We start from the raw sequence: 14,469 nt of genomic DNA, 5'->3' as shown, positions 1-14,469 counted from the left end.
TCATTGATTTTTAATTAGGCAGTTGCTTCCTGTTTCTTATCTGCCCTTCAAACACTTTGTGAGGTAGGCCAATATAATCCCCATTTTATGGAAGAGAAATTGAGGGTGACATATCGTGGCTTGCCCCAAAACCATTGACTGAGCAATAACGTGAGAGCAATTGAAAAGGAGTTTACTCTGGTTGCTAAAAATGATTGGATAGTGTAATGGGTATGAGTTACTCGTGCGTAAACTGGTGCCTTTCTCGGTTAATTTGCCTTGTTAAACCTTTCTGAGTGCACATCCCCTTCTCATCGTGGCTGCCTCAGTCACTGGCAGAATCCGTCAGTGGGAGTTTCTTGAACCTCTTCCAGCATAAAAGTTGTTTGACACCCAGTCTCCTCCTCCTCTCACTGCGCGGGAGTCTTCTGCGCAGGGAAGGCGTGGGTAGCGGAGGACCTGGGCTCTCCTCAATGATGTCCAGTGAAGAGTCCTGGAGCCCTCTCTCCAATTCCCCCGTCTGCCCCCCTTTATCCCTGGTGTTGCGCTGATTGGCTTCCCCCTCTACTGAGCTGTTTCTCCCCCTGCTGCTGGGTCCTTCGCCAGCATCATCTGGGAGCCGCCCCTTCGCCTCTCGCTCCGATGTCAGTTCCCTGACAACCACCTCCCCCCCCCCAGGACCCCTTCCACCCCTGGACCGACCTGTGGAATCAACTTCGTCCTCTTTGTCGGCCGACGAGGCGGGGAACCCCTGGAAGGAACTGTCCCCATCTTCTGTGGATTCGAAACCCATTTCCCACCCACTCTTATACCTGCCAACTGGGTGGTCCTCCCTGTCTGATTCTTCTTCCTTGGAAAAAAACCTCTCCTCCCTCCTCATCAGAGTCAGAAAATCCCTCAAACCCCTCTTCATTGTCTGTGGGTCCAAATTGCTCCTCCCATAACCTCTCTAGGGGTTTGGGTTTGTCCGGGAACCGGTGGTGGAATACCTCTACCAGATAGCTGTCATTGAAGGCTTCTGTGGGAACCCACGTGTTTTCAGACCTGGGTTCTCCCTCCCAAGCTACCAAATACTCCACCTGGTGCCCTCGCCACCTTGAGTCCAGGATTTCCATGGCCCTGGGAGCCTCCCCTTCACCTCTCAACTCCGATGTCAGTTCCCTGACAGATAGGTATGAAAATTACAGATAGGTAGCCGTGTTGGTCTGCCATAGTCAAAATAAAAAAATTCCTTCCAGTAGCACCTTAAAGACCAACTAAGTTAGTTCTTGGTATGAGCTTTCGTGTGCATGCACACTTCTTCAGATACACTGAAACAGAAGTTATAGAAGGATCTGGCAACTTCTGTTTCAGTGTATCTGAAGAAGTGTGCATGCACACGAAAGCTCATACCAAGAACTAACTTAGTTGGTCTTTCAGGTGCTACTGGAAGGAATTTTTTTATTTTAGGTATGAAAATGTTTATACTACAGCAGCTATAGGGTCTAAACTACTATTAAATTCAATATAGAAATGTGTGGGTCAAAATGTGTTCGATAAGATGGTTGTCTGTACCTAGTTCCTTGCCAGCTCAAGATGCAGTGCAGTCTTAGATATGTCTACTTCAAAGTAAGTTCACAGGGGTTTACTCCCAGGTAACTGGATATAGGATCGAACCCTTAAATGATGGCCTTGTCATATCACCAGAAAACCCCATGGGTTCAGAGGTCTAGGCATTGTTTGACTAAAATCTTTAGTTGAACATTAATGTTAATACAGTGGTGCCCCGCAAGACGAATGCCTCGCAAGACAGAAAACCCGCTAGACGAAAGGGTTTTCCGTTTTTCAATGCGCTTCGCAGGACGAATTTCCCTATGGGCTTGCTTTGCAAGACGAAAATGTCTTGCGAGTCTTGAGATTTTTTTTCGCTCCCCACCCCTTTTTCTAAGCCGCTAAACCTTTAATAGCCTTTTAGCAGCTAAGCCGCTAAGCCTTTAATAGCCGCTAAACTGCTAATAGCGCTAATCCGCTAAGCCGCTAATAGGGTTGCTTCGCAAGACGAAAAAACCGCTAGACGAAGATACTCGCGGAACGGATTAATTTCGTCTTGCGAGGCACCACTGTATGACATTGCTTAGCAGATCAGTTATTGCAAATAAGAATTCGCTGGACCTCTTCCACAGTACATAATTCACACACACACACATACACAATTAATTGCTGAGCAATTAGCTATTGTACTTTTTCCCTGAAATCCCAACCCCACTTACCTGGGAGAGCAAGCCCCACATAATTCAATAAGACGGAGTAGACATGGATTGCATCCTTCAGCAACACAATCTTTTTACATACCCAGGATTAAAAATGTAAACTGCCATCTTTTGAATCACCCAGTCATGGTTCAGTAGTGGGGAGAGTGAAAGATTCGCACCAAAAGTCAAAGCCCTTCTCTTGCACATATTCAAGACGAGAATACAAAACAAGATGCATATTTTCGGAGCATTTTTGTTGTTATTTATAAATACTTCATAATAATCAGGGTTATCGGGTGTTCCTGGGGAATAATCATATGTGGTTGGAAATAGGAGGGATAACTTCTTCAACCTTTCCCTGATATTTTGAAAATATATACCTCTGTGGCTTATACCCATTATATTAATGGTTATAGATTGTGAGAGACCATATTTTTGTTAGATTAATGCCTTGCAAGTAATCCGAGATGATCAGTTGAAAGTTATTTATGGCAGGTCGCTCATGGCAGACGTTCTCCTGATAGCTGGGAATGTAATGCTCATCTGAGATTATTTATTTGTTACACACAGGCAAACTCAAAACGACTTAGAAAAGCAAACATTAAAAACGAGAGTTTTTAAAATGTCTAATCTAAAATGTTCACCAATGATATGTATATAAAAATGTATATGTATATAAAAAAAGCAGATATATCTCAGTCCCTCCCCACTAAAAGCTAAGCAGAAAATTAAGGTCCCAAGACCTGGGTGAATATAAACTTTTTTGTCCGGTGTCTTAAAACAGATTAATAATAATAATAATAATAATAATAATAATAATAATAATAATAATAATTTATTATTTATATCCCGCCCATCTGGCTGGGTTTCCCCAGCCACTCTGGGCGGCTTCCAAAAGAATATTAAAATACTGTGATACGTCAAACATTAAAAGCTTCCCTAAACAAGGCTGCCTTCAGATGTCTTCTAAAAATCTGGTAGTTGTTGTTCTCTTTGACATCTGGTGGGAGGGCATTCCACAGGGCGTGCGCCACTACCGAGAAGGCCCTCTGCCTGGTTCCCTGTAACTTGGCTTCTCGCAGTGAGGGAACCGCCAGAAGGCCCTCGGTGCTGGACCTCAGTGTTCGGGTAGAACGATGGAGGTGGAGACGCTCCTTCAGGTATACTGGACCGAGGCCGTTTAGGGCTTTAAAGGTCAGCACCAACACTTTGAATTGTGCTCGGAAACGTACTGGGAGCCAATGTAGGTCTTTCAAGACTCGGCGGCCGCTCCCAGTCACCAGTCTGGCTGCTGCATTCTGGATTAGTTGTAGTTTCCGGGTCACCTTCAAAGGTAGCCCCACGTAGAGCGCATTGCAGTAGTCCAAGCGGGAGATAACCAGATAGTAATGTTGGTAGACATACCGGTATCCCCCTGGGGGCAGCATTCTGCAAACAGGAAGCATCACTGTGAAGGTCCATTCCCACATCACCACTCTCACCTCCAAGGGGCCATGCAAAGAAGGGCCTCAGATGATGAATGCAGCATAGGCATCAAAAACCCCAACAAAAGAACAGTGGCAAGATAAATTGATGAGTTATGCAGAAATGGCTAAATTGACACACAAACTGAGAGATAAGGACAACTGTGACATATTACTTAAAAAGACAACAAAACGAATTGGACTCCTTGGCAGGTTTTGAATAAACATACACAAATCTATTGATTGTTAACGTAATAGATAGATAATACAGTGGTACCTCGGGTTACATACGCTTCAGGTTACATACGCTTCAGGTTACAGACTCCGCTAACCCAGAAATATTACCTCGGGTTAAGAACTTTGCTTCAGGATGAGAACAGAAATCGTGCTCTGGCAGCACGGCGGCAGCAGGAGGCCCCATTAGCTAAAGTGGTGCTTCAGGTTAAGAACAGTTTCAGGTTAAGTACGGACCTCCGCAATGAATTAAGTACTTAACCCGAGGTACCACTGTACTTATATAATTTTACAGTGTGTAGGGAGTTGAGAAATCAGAGAGAGGAGCTGAGGGAAGTCTTGGGGGGGGAGGGGGGAGGCATAGCTGTCAACTTTTCCCTTTTCTTGAGAGGAATCCTATTTGGAATAAGGGAATTTCCCTTTAAAAAAGGGAAACGTTGACAGCTATGGAGGGAGGGTTTGATGGGGAGCTGGGGGGGAATGGGGGGAAATGATGAATATGAGATGTTTTGATATTTTGTTATGTTGAAATTGTTAATAAATTTTTTATAAAAAACAAAAAAAACAAGAACTAGGAAGTGGCTTTCCACCTGCCTTGCCCCACCCTCTAGTCTCCGCTTCTCATTTTGTGTTGTATTATGTTGTGCACTGTGATTTGCTGTTGTTTTATTGATTGGAGTTTAGAAATTGCTTATTGCAACTGTTAAGAGTGGATTTCTGTTTAATCTTGAAATGCTGATATTTAATATTGTTCAATATTTTAATGAATGTTGAATGTTATTTTATTTGCATATTGTGTATTGTATTATGCATATTGTCTTATTTACATGATGTTTGCCGCTCTGAGCCCGGCTTTGGCCGGGGAGGGTGGGATAGAACTAATTTTTTTTCCTTATTCTTATTCTTACAAAATGTTCAGGAGATTGCATCAAAGACGTCATTCCTCATAGCTAGAAAATGTGACCAGAAATAGTCTGGAACCAGATTGAAAGTTAAACTAAGGAAAGTAGAAGTGAGAACAAGTGGAAGCAGAAACAACTTTTAGGAGCAGCAGTTCTCTTGGGGTTCTTCATTCCACATTGATAAATTAAAGTACCGTATTTTTCTGTGTATAAGATGCCCCCATGTATAAGGCGACCCCTATTTTTTCGAACCCAAAATTAAGAAATCAATATTTTAAACAGAGCATGCCCCACCAAGCATACTGAGCTTTCCTTGGGGAGATCGCCAAAAGTTGCTGAGCTTTAGGGGGGAAATTGCCCAAAGATGTTGCGCTTTCTTGGGGGAGATCAGATCACCAAAAGTTCTTGCGCTTTGGGGGGGGGAGGGGAAATTGCCAAAAGTTGCTCAGCTATTTGTGGGAGATTGGTGGTTCCGGCAGCTTCCTTGCGGCAGCCATGGGAAGGTAATTAGCTTTTTTTAAAATTTAAAAAAATCGTGCATTCAACATCTGTGTATAAGATGACCCCCAATTTTGGACTAAAAAAGTTAAGCAAAAAACATTTTCATACACACAGGAAAATACGGTAAGCAACAATATGCATGTGTTTGGGTATAAAAGAGCCTTTCCCAGCTTGGTGTTTTTCAGATGTTTTTTACTTTGGTTTCCATCAAGCATACTGGAAGTTGTAGTCCAAAACATATTGAGGGCACCAGGTTGGGGGAGTCTGATATATATATATATAATTCATATAGGAAAAGTTGCTCTATTCTCAGTCTCAGGCATTGATTCTATTTACAGCACAACTTATATTATTGACACACCTCCTCCTCGCCATTTTTCTCAGTATGCACAGGGGCGCCACATCTGACTTAGGAATCGTTCTAAGAGTAGACATTAAATGAACCTTTTGAGAAAGTGATTGCCGTAGTCGGTGCATATGTGATCTAATTATCTAGGCAATGAAGCAGCAGATTGGTGTTTCTCTGGTTTATTTTCTGTACAGCACAGATTTTTGCTCATTTTTTAATCAGAATCAGATGAGAGAAGATGGTGCCATGTTATTTAAGTGGGCCTCCAAAGAGCCAGTCCAAATCCTACTGAGATTGGAAAGTGTATCCATTTGATATATTGTAATTGGAGCTGCAGGTTTTAATCAGCTAACCCTGTGATTAATGGAATAAAATTGCATTCCTGTAAACACTTACCTGGGAATGTTCCAAATACATTGAAATTTGCTTTAGAGTAACCAGACAGTACACTGGGTGCCAAAGCTTTAATTACAAATTAAAAATGGAAAGCAAGCTGCTGTTTTAGATTTTTGAAAGCCCTGGTCAAGGGTACCATTTAGGAAACTAGGGGGGTGTGCTGGTCCCGGGGGCTAACCGAGAGGCGAGGTCCGAGTCCAGTCCGAGGTCGATGGTGCAGGATGGAGCCCTGGCTCAGCTGGTTCTGGAGTCAGGGAATCCTGTGCAGGCTGGGATTCTTCAGGTTCAGCCTCTGAGTCCAAATCCCAGGCCATCACAGCTGACTGGCACTGACAGGAGTTGTGGTCCAAAATGTTTGGAGGGCACTAGGTTGGGGAAGGCTGTACGAAGAGATAACCAGTTACTGTCTGCTGACATTGCCTGAAGTTTTGGTTGGCTAGTACAAGGAGCAGGGTCTTCTTGGTGACGGCATCCCATTTATGGAGCTTCCTCTCCCATTCAGGGAAACCCTGGCTGGTTCTACACTGACCCGTTTAACCTTATTAGAACAATACGGTGGAACCTCGGGTTGAGGACGCAATCTGTGACAGAGGCACGTTTGCAACCTGCAGCGTTCGTAACCTGCAGTGCTGCGTCTGCACACGTGTGTGACGCGATTTGTCGCTTCTGTGCATACGCGAGCGGCAAAACCCAGAAGTAACCCTTTCCGGTATTTCCGGGTTTCCCATAGTCCGCAACCTGAAAACACATTACCCGAAGTGTTTGTAACCCGAGGTACCACTGTATTAGATATATTGTTCTAAAACATTGCAGGCTATACTCATAAAATAAAACCTTTCTCGCCTCCGTCAAAACAGGAAATGTTCTCTTTTGCTTTCTCCTCCTAGTTGCTGGTTGCTCTGCAGAGCTCTCTTGTGCCACATTTTAATAACATTGAGAGCAGAACGTCATGTGGCCATATGGTTATCAAAACCATTCCTTAACCCTTTCTTAACATTAAAAACCACGAGTATAGATTCGCCCCCTGTCGCAATTAACTCACAGTTGACTGCTGCCCAGATCTTTCTGTGACTTTTTAAAAACTGAAACGTGCTATGGATTTTACCGTTACATTCTTTATTTCTGTTTCGGTACATGGAATGGTGTACTCTTTTATTGATTGTATGTTTCGCGAGCTTCCCTAAGGGCTTAAAAAACCCAAAAACATGTTACAAAAACAATACAAAACAGTTATTCTCCATCTTTGATATTATGCAGTGTTCCATATCTCCTCCATTGCTATGAGACTCCAGGTCCAGTGTACAGCCAATGGTGTATAAGTCCCTTTCTGTGGTCTTTCCAGCAGTCACTGGATGAAATCCAACTAAGACGTACTCAGAGTAAGCCCATTTATGTCAATGGGATTACTCTGAGTATGACTAATCTTGCCTGTACCATCTGCCCCACTGCATCCCTATATAAAGGGAGTAAAAGGGGATAGTTTAGGACAAGGGTAAGCAATGAGGAGCCCTCTAGGTGCTGCTGGAATATTACTTTCATCGTTCCCAGCCAGCAAGGGTTTTGGTGTCTGGCACCATTTGGAAAGCCTGGGCTGTCCTGATTTATTTTGCATAGTAGCAAAATCTCAGCTGTAACAGCACATCCAGTTTGCTGGCCTTGGAGGAATAGAGCCTAGCTGATGGTACTCCTTTAAGGATGGCCCAAGTATTCAATTTAACAGAACAAGGTTGCCAATTTACTCCGGATGACTAGAGGCAATAGAACAAAAACAAATCCTCCCTAGCTACTGTTCAAAGAAGATCACCAAGGCTGACATATCACTGTAACTCATCACTATTTGCTAATAAGGTTCAGGCTTGACATGATCTAGCCCCATAATTGGGCACAGAGCTGGCAAATGATGGAGCAGCCGGGGATACAGCTCAGAATCTCATTTAGAGACTCAAAACTATGTGTCAGTCAATTGAGACACGAGAGCAACAAGAGTAAACTGCAGAACATCTTGCAGTATGAATTATACAAACACAGCCGATTGGGCAAAGCGTCGCACCAAACAACTCCTATTTGGAATGCCAACTTTGCCCATTCATCAAACTGTCATATTTATTAAAACTTAAAATCCCTGAGTCCAGACTGAGCAATGCTTCCAGAGCCCAATTACACAGACCTGCTCATAATCCATCAAGCGATACGTGGCAATTTATTGTACTTACGAAATCTGACGTTATGGTTTCCGTCAAGAAATGGCCTTGACTCATTTGATCAATGTACATTCTGTGCCTGATGGAATTAATTGCTCGGGATATGTTTGGTATGAAAATATTGATAAGCACTCGTTCCAAGCCCTGACTTTTCCCTTAAAATCTCAGTGCAAAATAATTTGATTTAGGAATAGCAACAGCAAAGGTCAAGGAGATTAGCTCCTGTGTTCATCTGTAGCCCTGCTCAGCCATTATCCACACACACACACACACACACACACACACACGGTTACCATTGAAAAAGAGGGAGAGTGGGAACAAACCCATTCGATAAAAGATAAAGGTAAAGGAGCCCTGGACAGCGACGTCCAGTCAAAGGTGACTATGGGGTTGCGGCACTCATCTTACTTTCAGGCCAAGGGAGCCAGCGTTTGTCCACAGACAGGTTTCCGGGTTATGTGGCCAGCATGACTAAACCGCTTCTGGTGCAACGGAACACCTTGATGGAAACCAGAGTGCATGGAAGCACCATTTACCTTCCCGCTGCAGTGCTACCTATTTATCTACTTGCACCGGCGTGCTTTTGAACTGCTAGGTTGGCAGGAGCTGGGACAAAGCAACGGGAGCTCACCCTGTTAGGCGGATTCAAACTGCCAACCTCCTGATCGGCAAGCCCAAGAGGCTCAGTAGTTTAGACCACAGCACCATTAGCCCCACCCCATGAACACTGCGGGGAGAGGGACCAATATTCTGCCCCCTAACACAGTGGTAATCCCAGGGGATGGAGAGAGAAGGGGAACTGAATAGGCAGGGGCTTTTTTCAGCCAGAGCTCACAGGAGCTTAGCTGTGGCACCTCTCAGGTGGGTGCCATTGCCGTTGTAAGAGAACAAGGAGACGTTCATGATGAGCTCCGGCACCTCTTTTCTCTAGAAAAATAGCACTGTGGATAGGGCTCATATAATGCTAATATACAAGCCTAGAACAGAGCTAACCAAGGGCTAGGAGAATTAACTGGGCCACTGGATATGATTATGTTTTACTTTTCTTTACTTTTAAGCAAGTTGATTAAAATTCTTATCAATGGCACAATCAACCTACAGAGTGTGTGTGTTTGTGTAGGTAACGAGATAGGAACCATTATAGAAGTAGACCCCATTCAGACACTCATTATTTTATGTTATTATTCAATCTCAGATTCAGAGGCTATTTTGACCTTTTAATCAAGCTGGTAATCAGACATTTTTAATTCCATCCTTGCCCCCATGAGCTTCTCTGTCAAGGTGTTAATGGCTGTCACTAGTACAGCCTTCTGTTTTTTCCCCCTATTAATAATGTTATCCTGTAAGAGCTATGCAATAAATGAATGTTGTGTCACACACAAACGTGCACGTTTTGACACAGGCCTGGTTCAGGTGCTCCCAAACTCTGCATGCAGATGAGCAATCCCTCGGCTGATGAGCAATAAACTCAGCCATGTAGATATAAGCCTAGGCTGACAGTGAGGAATTGGCTGGGTTGAAGCTGTGAGGAAAATCCAAACACGAAGGAAGTGCAGCTCCAAAGATTGCCATCAAATTAGACCCAAATCGGTGTATGAAGGCCATTTGGAAACTTGATGTGAAACATCCAAGACCAATGAAATGTCAGCTCTTATACATCGGGTTGCCCTTTAAGTATTAGATCAACATCCATCCCAGATAAACATTGGGGGGAAATGTCCTGCAACGGTGCTCGCTTCGGCAGCACATATACTAAAATTGGAACGATACAGAGAGAAATGTCCTGCAACGGAACAAGGAGAAATACCAGAGACTCTGTTTGTTTGTTTGTTTGTTTTTGTTTTAATAATAATAATAATAATAATAATAATAATAATAATAATAATAATAATAATAATATCTTTATTGTCATTGCCCCCTCTCGGGGACAACGAAATTACTTGGCTGCTCCATCCACCCAGGTAGGGCACTCCACACAAAATCAAAACAACTATAAAAACACTAATTAAAACAATACAGTATAATACAGCAAGGAAGATTAGATGACTTTCAAAGTCCAGGCTTCCCATTCAGGGCCGAGATCGCTCTGGAGAAGAAGCTGTTCTTAAGACGGCTCGTTCTTGTCTTCATCGTCCTGTATCTCCGTCCCGACGGCAGGAGCTCGAAGAGACAGTGACCAGGATGCGATGGATCTTTTACTATGTCCAGTGCCTTCCTATGGCACCTTGTGGCATAAATCTGCTCTAAGGTGGAGAGTGGGCAGCCAACAATGCTCTCTGCTGCCTTAACAACTCTGCACAACCCCAACCTGTCCCGGGTAGTACAGCTTCCGTACCACACACATAAGCCATAAGTGAGCACGCTCTCAATGGCACAGTGATAGAAGGCAAGCAGCAGTTTCTGCGGAAGATGGTTTTTCCTTAGAATTCTCAAAAAGTACAGTCTCTGCTGCGCCTTCTTCACAAGCCCCCTTGTGTTGACACTCCAGGACAGATCCTCTTGTAATATTTACTTCTTGTCATGTAGCCCCAAGATGCTCTCAGAGTAGCTTACAAAAGATTTTTGTAATACAACCTGTGCTGGTCCCGAGGGTTAACCGTGCGGCGAGGTCCGAGTCCAGTCCGAGGTCGAGGGTACAGTATGGATGCTGTCCGTCAAAGCTGAAGCTGGGTCCAAGGCAGGGAGTCGGGTGGGGTCAGGAACTCTGGCAGAAGAGCAGGACAGGGTGCAGGCAGGAACAGGCTACCAACAATGTTGCTCCCGCAACCTGGGACTGGGGCTGGCTGGCTTTTATCCGCCCTGAGGCAAAGGGCGGCCCCGGTCCACAGGTGACTCGCCTCTCTTGGCCTGGAGGCAAGCACTCCTCCTGCGGGAGCTTAATTCCCTTCGCCTCTCTGCCCTGAGCCTCTGCAGCTCAGGAGAGGCTGGAGGGTTACTGGACCCAGAGGCAACCTCAGCTTCCCCTGACGGGGCTGAGAGTGGAGCACCTGCAGGCAATGGGTCCTCCATCACCTCAGGAGCCAGAGCAGACTCGGCTGATGCCTGCACCTGAGGATCCAGCACAGGTGAGGACCCTTCAGGCTCAAGCCCCAGCCCCGGCTCAGCTGGTTCTGGAGGCGGGGACTCCTGTGCAGGCTGGGATTCCTCAGGTTCAGCCTCCGAGTCTGAATCCCAGGCCATCACACAACCACATTCAAAAAGATTTAAAGATTTAAACCAGGGATCAGCAACCCCGTGGGAAGCGGCCCACGGAGGTTGTTTAAATGGCCCATGAGCCACCCCCAAACCAAGCCGCCTGCTTGGTGAGTCCCCGTGCGCTGCGCTAACCCGGTGCAGCGCGGAGCAGAGACTCACTTCCATGGCACCGGAAATCACGTCTGCGCAGACACAAGCCAGCCCACAGAGCGATCTCCGCAGGAGTGAACCAGCCCAGTAAACCTTGCAGACCCCTGATTTTAACACATAATCAGAAATAGAATTATTCAGGAAGCATGTTTTGTTTTGTCCTCGTTCTTCTCTGGTATCGCCAGGATGAGGTGAGCAGGGCTGGGGCAGCCAGAACTCACTCTGTCCATGATGGAGTCAATTCTTCCTATGCCAACAGTCCCTGAGCAACAGCTCCTGCTAACACCTTTGAGACAAGTGAGAGGGGCTGAAACAATTCTTCCCTTTGCTGGGATGGAATTTCTACCTCATCCTAATAGCTCTGATCCAATTTAGAGACCACGTCCAATTATTTATGCCCTCTGCTGCACTAATGTAAATTCCAATAAAAAGATACCACTTGGTAGTTTCTCCGACGCACTGAATTCAGCCTGACAACCAATAACAAGTGAACACGAAGAACTGAGAGCCAAGAATGACATAAATGCAAGGGAAAGTAGTTTTCTTTGACAACAGCTGAAAGCTCTCTGAAAGTACACTCAAGGTAAACAGACAAAGGTCACCTTATTTCCAAGGCGGCATTTGATTTAGAAGACAATGAAAAGATGGAATTGTCTTGAAAAAGAAAGAAAGCCTGAAGGTGTGTGCCGTGAAACACAGTTGCTGCGTGGTTCGTTGCCATAAGTTATCAAAGCATTTCAGAAATACAGTCCTTGAAGGAGAGAGGGGATGCCAAGGCAAATTCAACTAAGGAAGAATATGCAAGAATGTGAGAAATCGCCAGCACAGCAGTTTAGACCATATATAGATATGTCTGAAGTTTAATTAAAAGTGCATTGACGTGCATGGGAAAGATTCTTCTGCTCTTGAGTTACTGGCAGTAGCACCGTGAAGGGGAACTCAAGGTGAAGTTCAGGGCTTTATTATTATTTTTCAGAGCAGGGTGGTGGTGTTATCTGCCAGCACACCAAGGCTGGACTTTCCTTGCTTTGGCAAATGAATGAGGTGATGATGAGAACGGCAATTTCCACTATTGTTTGTGATCAGTTAGCATACAGGAAGCGGGAGAATGAGGAAAGCAATTAGCAGAGGCCGGATACCTCTGTCCTTTTCTTTGGCAAGGTTCCTTCTTCAGGACAGCTGTATAAACGACATCTTCTTTGGAAGGTGGTTGGCATTTTTAATTAAAGCTGAAGGTTGCATTTCCACTGCCTTTTGGTTAATTCTCAATGTGTTTTACAAGTAATGAGCCTTACGTATCCTTAGCTACATAGCCACAGGTAGCTGCTGATAGGATTGCAGCCATGCTGCTCTTAACAAACTTGGTATTGTGCTGTGTATTGCAGCTCCTTGTGAGACTGTCTCGCCAGAGTGGTGCATGCTCTGGTTATCTCCCGCTTGGACTACTGCAATGTGCTCTACGTGGGGCTACCTTTGAAGCTGAGCTGGAAACCACAACTAATGCAGAATGTGGCAGCTAGACTGGGGACTGGGAGTGGCCACTGAGACCACATAACACTGGTCCTGAAAGATCTACATTGGCTCCCAGTACGTTTCCGAGTGCAATTCAAAGTGTTGGTGCTGACCTTTAAAGCCCTAAACAGTCTCGGTCCAGTATACCTGAAGGAGCATCTCCACCCGCATCATTCAGCCCAGACACTGTGGTCCAGCTTCGAGGGCCTTCTGGCAGTTCCCTCATTACAAGAAGTGAGGTTACAAGGAACCAGGCCGATGTGGAATGCCGTCCTGACAGATATCAACTACCTGACTTTTAGAAGACATCTGAAGGCAGCCCTGTTAAGGGAAGTTTTTAATGTTTGATGTTTTATCATGTTATTAATATTCTGTTGGGAGCCGCCCAGAGTGGCTGGGGAAACCCAGCCAGATGGTTGGGGTATAAATAAATTATTATTATTATTATTATTATTATTATTATTATTATTATTAGGTAGGTAGAGAATCATCAGAGCTGCCTGCATTTTGGAAGTCTCCAGGGGGCATGATGAGCTTTTGTATTTCAAATTTTACCACCACACCACTGATGTATGAAATTCATCATGACACCATCCCACCCTCTCCCAGCGCTGGATCTAAGGTGGGGCACAGGGAATGTGCAAGTTAGATGGATGGCAAAGTTACCAGTTTGCTACAAGTCAAGAGAAAGAATCTGGATCTGGCAGACCAAGTTTCCCACCCGCACTTTAGTCTCCAAGGTGGTAGCGGAGGGGGAAATAGATCTTAGCTGAAGGAAAATAGCTATTTGCCAGGAGGGAGATTCCTCTGCCTGTAGAGTAAGGCTCAAGTGCTTCCCTCAGGGCAAAGCTGACCAGCAGCATTCATAGACACTCTTACCCAGGCCTAGGCAAACTCGGCCCTCCAGATGTTTTGGGACTACAACTCCCATCATCCCTAGCTAACAGGACCAGTGGTCAGGGATGATGGGAATTGTAGTCCCAAAACATCTGGAGGGCCAGGTTTGCCTATGCCTGCTCTTACCTATGAGCATCACTTATGAATGTTTAGTCAGGTCAGAAGAAAAATGTGTTAAGGCACAAGGCGTGCACAGGGCAGTGATGGAGATTCTCATCTACAAACTGAAATGGGTTTTGATGGTGGCAAAGTGATGATGATGGCATGAGTTCTGGGCCCAAAGGAGGTGAAACAGGTCAAAATATAGTGTCCATTCTCATATAACAAGAGCAACTAAACTGGACAAACGAAGAGATGTTTGCTCACCTAGTAACCATGCAAGACAATTGAAACATAGCAAGCTTGTTCCCATGGTGATAATCTAAATCAAGGAGTCTTTTATTATTACTATTGCCAACA

Source organism: Podarcis liolepis (genome assembly GCF_965112155.1).
Source record: "Podarcis liolepis genome assembly, chromosome: 9".
NCBI classification, from domain to species: domain Eukaryota; kingdom Metazoa; phylum Chordata; class Lepidosauria; order Squamata; family Lacertidae; genus Podarcis; species Podarcis liolepis.
The sequence above is the reverse complement of the archived record's forward strand: the minus strand, read 5'-3'. Positions refer to the sequence as shown.